This window comes from Corvus hawaiiensis, chromosome 26 (assembly GCF_020740725.1).
Source record: "Corvus hawaiiensis isolate bCorHaw1 chromosome 26, bCorHaw1.pri.cur, whole genome shotgun sequence".
NCBI classification, from domain to species: Eukaryota; Metazoa; Chordata; class Aves; order Passeriformes; family Corvidae; genus Corvus; species Corvus hawaiiensis.
The window spans coordinates 19,907,173-19,915,358 of record NC_063238.1 but is presented as its reverse complement, the minus strand read 5'-3'; the positions used below and the strand labels follow the sequence as shown (position 1 = coordinate 19,915,358).

General features: G+C 36.9%; 1 long non-coding RNA gene across 1 annotated transcript; it reads right to left on the bottom strand.

Annotated features, from left to right (window-relative positions):
• Positions 1 to 1,656: 1,656 nt before the first annotated feature.
• On the bottom strand, positions 1,657 to 6,868 carry LOC125316834. Its single transcript, XR_007199862.1, has 3 exons — positions 6,722 to 6,868; positions 4,543 to 4,677; positions 1,657 to 2,176 (listed from the first exon to the last, which is right to left on the bottom strand). It is a non-coding gene; the product is annotated as an uncharacterized LOC125316834 (long non-coding RNA).
• Positions 6,869 to 8,186: the final 1,318 nt, after the last annotated feature.

The following is an 8,186-nucleotide window of genomic DNA, read 5'->3' as shown; positions in this document are numbered from 1 at the left end:
GTCTCTAAAAGTCTAACTCATACTTTACAGACTGAAACTCATCCTTACCCCCACTCATGTTCAGGCTCTTTCAAAGAAAGTGAACTTCATGTGGTATAAGCCACATGGAAAGGGTTAGAGCCAAACAGTATATATGTAAGCATGTTGTTGCTTTGAGAGAGCCATGGGGTGCAAACTGTTAGGGGCTTTTCTGTTTAAAGACTCACAGGACTTTGTGACAAAGAACACAGGAATCTGTGACTCACAATGCTGTGAGGCATTTGGAGCCAAAGCTCAAGGGTGGTCTTTGGAAACCTCACAAAAAAAGAAGCTTTTCTGTTTCCCCTCATTCTTTGCCCCATCTACAGTAAGTCCCTGAGTAGCATGTTTTGATCAAATGGACAACAGCAGGGATAAGAGCAGGAGTTCAGGCAGGCACGGGGCCGAGGAGGGGGGATGTGTGCTCACAACACAGGGAGAAAAGGCTGAAAGAAAGTTTGGCCAAGAACAAACCTCATCAGAAAGCTAGAGCTGTGAGAACTGTAGACAAGAAAAGAATTTGGAAGGAAGTCAAGTGAAACAAAGTTTAGAAAGTGAATTGGGACTTCAACATCAAAACTCTGACGTCTTTGCTGAAAAAGGGAGTTAAAATTATGAAAAAGATAAGGAGGAAGGATGAGGTGGGGAAGTCTGCCTTTATGTCTCTAATCTCTATTCACTGCTCCACTTATGTCTTCCATGTTCAGCTCACTATCCCAGAAGATATTTGCATCAGAGACATTGAAATACTTCTCAGGGAGAAGAATTAAAATATACTTTTTTGAGAATTGTGGGTGACTGTCCTGCTTACAAAGAGGTCAGGGTGGTTTCTAGACAAGCTTTCATTCTAATATTTATATGGTTAATTGTTTTATTCAAAGAGTCATTAAAACTTCCCTTAATTTTCTTCTCTTTTTTTTTTTTCCAATCAACTCTATGGTTTTTGATCCCCAGTTTATCCCATTATCACTACTCTGTTCTAATTATCTTTCTTACTGTCTAAATTACCATACATACATTCTTTTTCCCCTCCATGACTTAGCTTCTCATACTTTGATCTGCTAATTGGCTTTTTAATCATCTCACTTTGTTTTCTTTTCTTTTTGATACTTGAAAAGGAATTATTGACTGTAATGACCTGAAAGGTACCAGTTTGATAACAATGGCTTCTGAGACCTTAGAGTCAGCCCCAGATATGCTGATTCCAAGGCAGCCAGTGCAGCTGCATAGCCAAAAGACAGAGCATCTCTACATCTGGGAGTGTGATTTAGGCTCCTTCTCCAGGGTGTCTCTTGTTTTACCCTGGAACTCTTGTAATTTAAGTGTCTGTCTGCAGACATTTGGACTGAGACTGTCAGTTCACCAAACCTCTGCACACTTTTTGATAGCTACTGCCTGGGCATACTTACCCAAATAAAACAAGCTGTGGAATCATGTATCAGTCAAAGAATACAGTGAAGAGAAACTCTTTTTTCTTTCCAAGCATTGTTCAGACTCTTTGTTCATCTTCAGATCTTTTATTTTGGTCATGCTTCTCTCCTTCCCTCACTCCTTCTTTCAATTCAGTTTCTTCTCCGTGCCAATGCTTCCTTCCTTTTAATATTTCATGTTAAATTCCACAAAGCTTCAGTTTTCTTGTTTTACTGACCCTTTTCATAGACCCCTGCTTTTCCTTTTTACAGTTATGTCTACACATTGTCAAAGCATGTAGGGCCATACTAGAAGGGATTGTGGGCTAAAGATCAAACAGGTCATTGAGAAGAGAAGTTCATGACTTTTTGGGTTACATACAGCCACACGTACCAGTCTGCTGCATGGGTATTTCAGACTAATAATCTTCACTTGACATTCCTGGATTTGCCTAGTGATGACAGTCTCTGTATATTAAGGCTAGTAAATGTCTCTATTGCAAATCACATTTATGATTTTTTTAATGTCTTGAAGACTGTCAGAGGCAGACATCTGAAGGGTGCGATTTCTTGACAGACTGTTTATGTACTAATGTGTAAAATTTCCCTAAAATCTGCTCTGCCATTTCTGTTGCCCGTAGGGTTGAGAAATTCAGTAGTGCCTTATGTTAGTGGTTGTCTAATCATCTTGAATACAAGTTCTTCCTATTGCACTATCGTCATACCATAAAATGCTTCATTGAAGTTTCCTAGAAATAGAAAAGGAGTTTAAAAAGTAAAAATCACTGTTGGGTTTCCCTCTGCAAAATAAAGATTAAATTTAACAGATTTCAGTGCCTATGTGTAAAATAAGATGTGCATTTGGGGGATTGTTCTTAAATGGAGAAAACTTTGAATAGAAGTCTTACAAAAAAATTAAGTTTAAAGAACCATTTTGTGAATGTAAAGGTAAAATGCTGCCTTTCCTGCACAGAAGACAGGCTGCTCAGGGAAGGAGAGGAGCAAAGCTTATCTTTGTGCTAGGTCAGAGTTTTTGATAAGGATGGTAGCATAGGAGTGGGCAGATAAACTCATAATGGAATCCACACTATTGTTTTGTTTACTATCTCTCTAGCCAAGGTTGCTGGTGCCCTGACCGCTGTGAATCCTGCCAAGCCACCTCTGAGAAGCCAATCAAGCAGAGAGGAAGGGTGGGGGTGAGTAGTCTTAGTTATATTTAAAATTTCCTGGAATTGTGCTCAATATTTCGTTGTGCTTGAATGATGAAGAATTTTGACCATATCAATGTGTTTTTGCAGAGAAGCCTTTATTTCTGGCAGGGTTGTGCATGTATCCAGATACTAGATATGGCCTACCAGGTTTCCCATAACACATGATTTTTCCCTGATGTGAGCTTTCAGGGTCTACAGGTCTAAACAGTCCTACCAAGGAGGTGAAGACTTTCAAACAGGGAAGGGTTCATCTCATATCATAGTGGAACAGAATGTCAAAGTCCTTCATTAAATAGAAAGACCATGCAACTTTCTCTATTTCTGCAATATGGAAAACAACTCCTTCTCTTCCCACCACCACACTTCAGCTGGAAGACATAAATTGCTATTTAAGCACATTCACAGTACTTCACTTTGGGGTTATCCTAACCTTAACAAACATTTTCACTGAAGTATTGGTACAAGAAAGAAAAGATATTTCATAGAACAAAGATTCATGTTAAAACAAATGAACAAACAAACAAAAAATGTCTAGAGGGAACAGAGTGGCCACACAGAGAATTAGAGGTGAGTTGTCCTGTGAAATGGCTCAGTAGTTCTGAGGTATGACACAGAGAGGTCATATACCCAGTTATATCTGTCCAAAGGTATATCAAGTCATAGATAAGAAAGAGATAGCATTTGTATGTGAAGGCAATTAAAAAGAAATCATGAAACAAGTAACAGGATACATTGAAGGAGATAAACTAGCAATCCAAATCCATAACTGGTGCATTAAAAAGGAAGCTTTCAATATTCACAAAGAACTGAATGTTTATTAGACACTGGATATTTTATCATGCTAACAACACAATGATAGTAACTTAATGCACCTCCATGAAAGCAAAGGAATTACTGAAGAAATACATGCTTACTTAGTGTCTCAACAACTTAATATTTTTAGTAATGCAAATGTTTCCATTTGATTGAATATAAGGTGATAAATTATCCTTTAAATTAATTTTGGCAACTAAGATTAGAAAAATATTTTGAAATACATATTTTCTATCACAAAAGAAAACAATCAAATTAAAACCTGATTATATCATTTCACTGCTATAAAGTCTGAAGAGTACTTAAGATAAACACTAAAGATATCATTATCAGTGTATATTTATGTAATAAGTGGAGCGGAACAACTACTTCAATTCATCTTAGTTTAGTTAATTTTCCGCAGAGTTGTAAAGGTCTCAGAAAGTATTAAGATTTATTATTTCTTAATGTAATAGAACAAAAAAGTAGGGCTGTATTTTTTATATGCCTGAATATAATTTTTGCTTCCACTTTGCCTCAGAAATGCTGCTAATTAATTGCTTTGGCTGAAGAAATAAATCAGCGAAACATAATTCCATGTCTGGTGCTAAAAGGATATGTCTGGACCCCTCTACCCTAGAATGTGGTCATATTTTAGAAACTGAAAGACATTCAGCAACAGAGTTTGTCTCCAAAGCTGGTGGATTTAAGGAAGGAAGATATTTTCAACCAGTATGGTGAAACACCCTGTGAAACTGAAGACAGAAAGTTTTTTCTGAGCAAAATCTACTGTCCTCTGGTTTGAAGAAAAATGGTCTTCAGAGGCAATAGATGGCACGTTCTATCTATCAATCAATCAGTCATTTGCTTGATCAATGTCTTTCACTCCTTGAAGAAATGACAATACACAAGACTTAGCTGAAGTGGAACAAATGTTCACTTGCTCATCTTTAATGTAAATGTACCTTATGGATTGTTGATCTTTCCAGAGACTACTGCTGTGTTGATTAATTGCTAATGAATGCTAATGAAGGAGTGAGGTGAATATACACAGTGATGTATTTAAGTGATGATTGATTGGATTTAACACTAGCTGTCAGGAGAGTACTTACCACATGCACAACAAGTCCATAAATATGCACAGAACTGTTCGTTGTCTTCCTGCGTGTCTCTCTGGTCTTTTAAGTCGATCTGTGACAGCAAGAGAACTGCCCCTCTAGACTTTCACTGCTACAGTAAATTCATTCCTAAGGAAGGACATCACCTCTCAATGACAGGTTTTAATTAAACATTGATGATCAGTGCACAGTTGCATGACAAAATGTCACTCGCCAAGTTCCCTTTTAAAAGCAGAAGTAAATTTATAGAAAATTTTAATAATAAAAAAATGCTTAGAAACCACAAAAATAGAAAAAGACTCTGCTCATGAGAGGTCCAAAATACAGAGGGGACATTAGGTTAAACAAAAGAAATGCCATTTCCAATTTAAGAAGAGCAATACTACATTTTTCCTTTATGAGGAGGAGGAAAATAAATGGAAACAGCAAACTTTCTCTGGCAAGTCATACACAGCTTGATAGAAATTTCAGTGGCTAAGAAAAAAATCAGCTACTGACCAAATAAAGAAAAGTGAAAGAACTGTTTGCCTGGGTCAAGTGCAAGTGGGAGGTAGAGGATGCACCAGAGCAGACCCTGGAGCCAGGATGGGAGATGCTCTGTGGAGATGATTGTCAGCTCAGATAAATTGCCCTGGCAGGGAACAGCAGATATTTTTGTCATTTTGATGACAAATTCTCATTGTTCAGCAATCAATACCCAAAATATCTTGTACTTGGGTCTTTTAAAACACCTACCATAGCTGAAGGGGAATAGGTCCCAAACACAAATCTCAGGTGAATTCAGGACAACTATTATGACCATTTAAAATGACCTTTCAAAACTGAAGTTAAAACTCCTTTCTTCAAAAGCAGTTCTTTTCCAATAATAAATATACCCTTCACACAGTCAAGCTAGAGCTAATCAAGTTGTTTATTTTATACAGCCCACAAGAAAGGAATAGATAGAAACAGTTTTTTCTAAATACTTTGGAGCACTCACATATTATCATGGTTATCATTTTCAAATGCCTTTGATTTTCAAGTCCTTAAGCACTTTCAGTAGGTATGCAGACCCTCATGAACATAATTTAAATCTACCAGTGGCTAACAGCTGGCTGTTGAAGGTGGTTCTATACTTGCAGGATTAAGGACTGAAATTCTAACATTGGGAGAAGCATATTTGAATATTTCTATTGATTCACAAGATTTAATTTAGCGTCAGCTTTGCTCCTGCTGCTGAAATTTGAATTTACTAAGTTGAGCTGGCATCCAGGTTTAAGAAATTGGCCTGTGCTTCCACATACCAAATGGGAAGGGAAACAATATGGTGATGGTGCATTTCCACCTGGGCAGCTCTGGAGGTAACCACAGTTGCTTGCTGTGGCTGTGCTTCCAGGGAGCTTTGATTCAGCCACAGGCTTTGGCAGTGAATAGGCAGCTGTTAATGTTAGACCCAAACCTTTTGCTAACTCAAGAGAAGGAGAGCATCTGCTCTTGTTTTAATGCAGAACTTCTCATTTAGAAGAGGAAAATTCACTTCAGTGGTATTCCTATAGGAAAATCTGTATAATGGAGATGTTAAAAAATTGGTTTTAACCTATTTAGGCAAAACGGACAAATGAGGAAGAGAAAGGCTCTGTATGGCAAAACTTGCTTCCCAGTTACTGGCATCTCAAAAGCAGTTGAATCATATCAGATGGAATAAAGGCATTTAAACAAAAAATTGCAAATGCAAATTGCAAGCTGCTTTTAAAATATTGTCTGGTCACAATCTTTCAGTTTTAGGAAAGAACCACATGGGGGAAAAAACCCCAAACCAACCAACTTGATTTAGAGGGAATGTAAAAACCCCAATAATTAATTAGAGAACAATATAAAACTGTTCAGAAAAAAGGAGGATGTTCATAGTGATTAATATAAATTAGAAGTTATGAATAATAAAAAAAGGATAAGTGAGACAAAAGAACATAAGCAGCTGTCTAGGGTCAGTTGATAAGATACACCAGCATTTTAGATACATTAGGATAGGAAAAATGCACAAAAGCTGTTTGAAATAGGGAAAATCCCAGTATTGAAGCACAGTGGACATAATTCTGTCCTGCAGTTACTAAAGAAGTAGTCATATCATATGCTGACAGTAAATAGACTTATGTTCCAATGAAAATGGGGAAAAAAATAAAAAGAAAATACTCACCAGCAGTTATTAAAGGTAGATTTTTCAACAGTGACAAACACAATCCATTTGCATGCTAGCATTTAGATGAGTTGGTCTAGGAATCATTTTAATCATTCAGCATGTTTTCCAGTATATTTGAAATACAAGAAAGACCCAAGCAATGGAAGAAAGGTGCTGAGCTAGAAGAAAAAGAAGCACAAAGCTAGAACACAAAGAAGCAAATAGAAGCAAATATATTTTCTTAGTGTGATGTCAGTTCCAAACAAAAATGACATACATTTGCATATGATAGGTCTTGGTTAATAAATGATATTACTAGATTCACTCAGCATAGATTAAAAACTCTGCAACCTTAACTAAGTCATCAGTTATTTTAAAATAAGATTACCCAACTGCTCTAAATATATCATGTCTTCACTTTTATAGTGCATTTATCTTTTTAGTGTTACTGTACAAATTTTCAATTAAGAACACAGACAAAACCCCCAATAGTTGTCACTCTTTAGCTGGCTTAAAATTTTCCTATCTGATATGGCTCAAAAATGCAGTTGGGAAGAGTGAGGAAGGGGGTGAAGGGTGTTAGAAGAGGTAAAGTTTTTAAAGGAATCATAAACCTTTCTATCTTACTCACGTGTCAGAAAAAGTTTCTGGCATATTGCTGAAGAAATCCATGTTGAGAGAAAGGAAAGCTGAATTCCTTGCTTAGTTTTTGAAAAGTTGACCTGGGTTGCACCTGCTGAATTCCCAATGTTAGCAGACCTAGCACAATTTTTTTCTCAGTCCTTTCTTCTCATTCATTTTGCTCTGTTGCTACGCCAGGATTCTGTAGGGATTCTTGCCACTGCCTCCTTCATTATTCAGGCAAATGAACACATAATTCAACTTCTCTCAAATACTGTGGCTACCCAACCACCATGTAAAAAGTCTCAGAATTACTGGAGGCCATCATGCCTTAGGAAGAATTAGAACAAGCGATAGATTTTTTTAGACCTTGTTTAGAAATTTTATTTCAGTTTTATTTTTTTAGTGACTGAACAGCAAGTGCCTAAAATAGAGTCTTTTTAATTGGTCACTTTCACTGAAGAGATTTATCAGAGAGGAGATAGATAATTGTCTCGATTTGGAATGTTCAGGTTATTTAATGACTCTGGATTGGAGATACAGTTTTGAAAAGCTGCATACAGCATCTGTGATTGGGGAAGGACTTTTAGGCAATCTTAGCTGTCGTAGCATTTTTGTGAATGGGGGAGATTTTCAGAGGTGCTGTCTGCAGAGTTTCAAACAGGAGCTGCTTGATACCCCCTTACTGTGAGGACATTGCTCTAAATCTGAAGCATGCAGTTGAATAAATAGGCTGTCATTTTTGGACAGGAGACCACATGAATCTTTGCACTTGTACACACAAAGAATAATTGTAATCAGTCAAAAAATAATTTTTAATACCTTTCCTCTTGTTTTATTAATCTTGTCTCAACCTGCATGA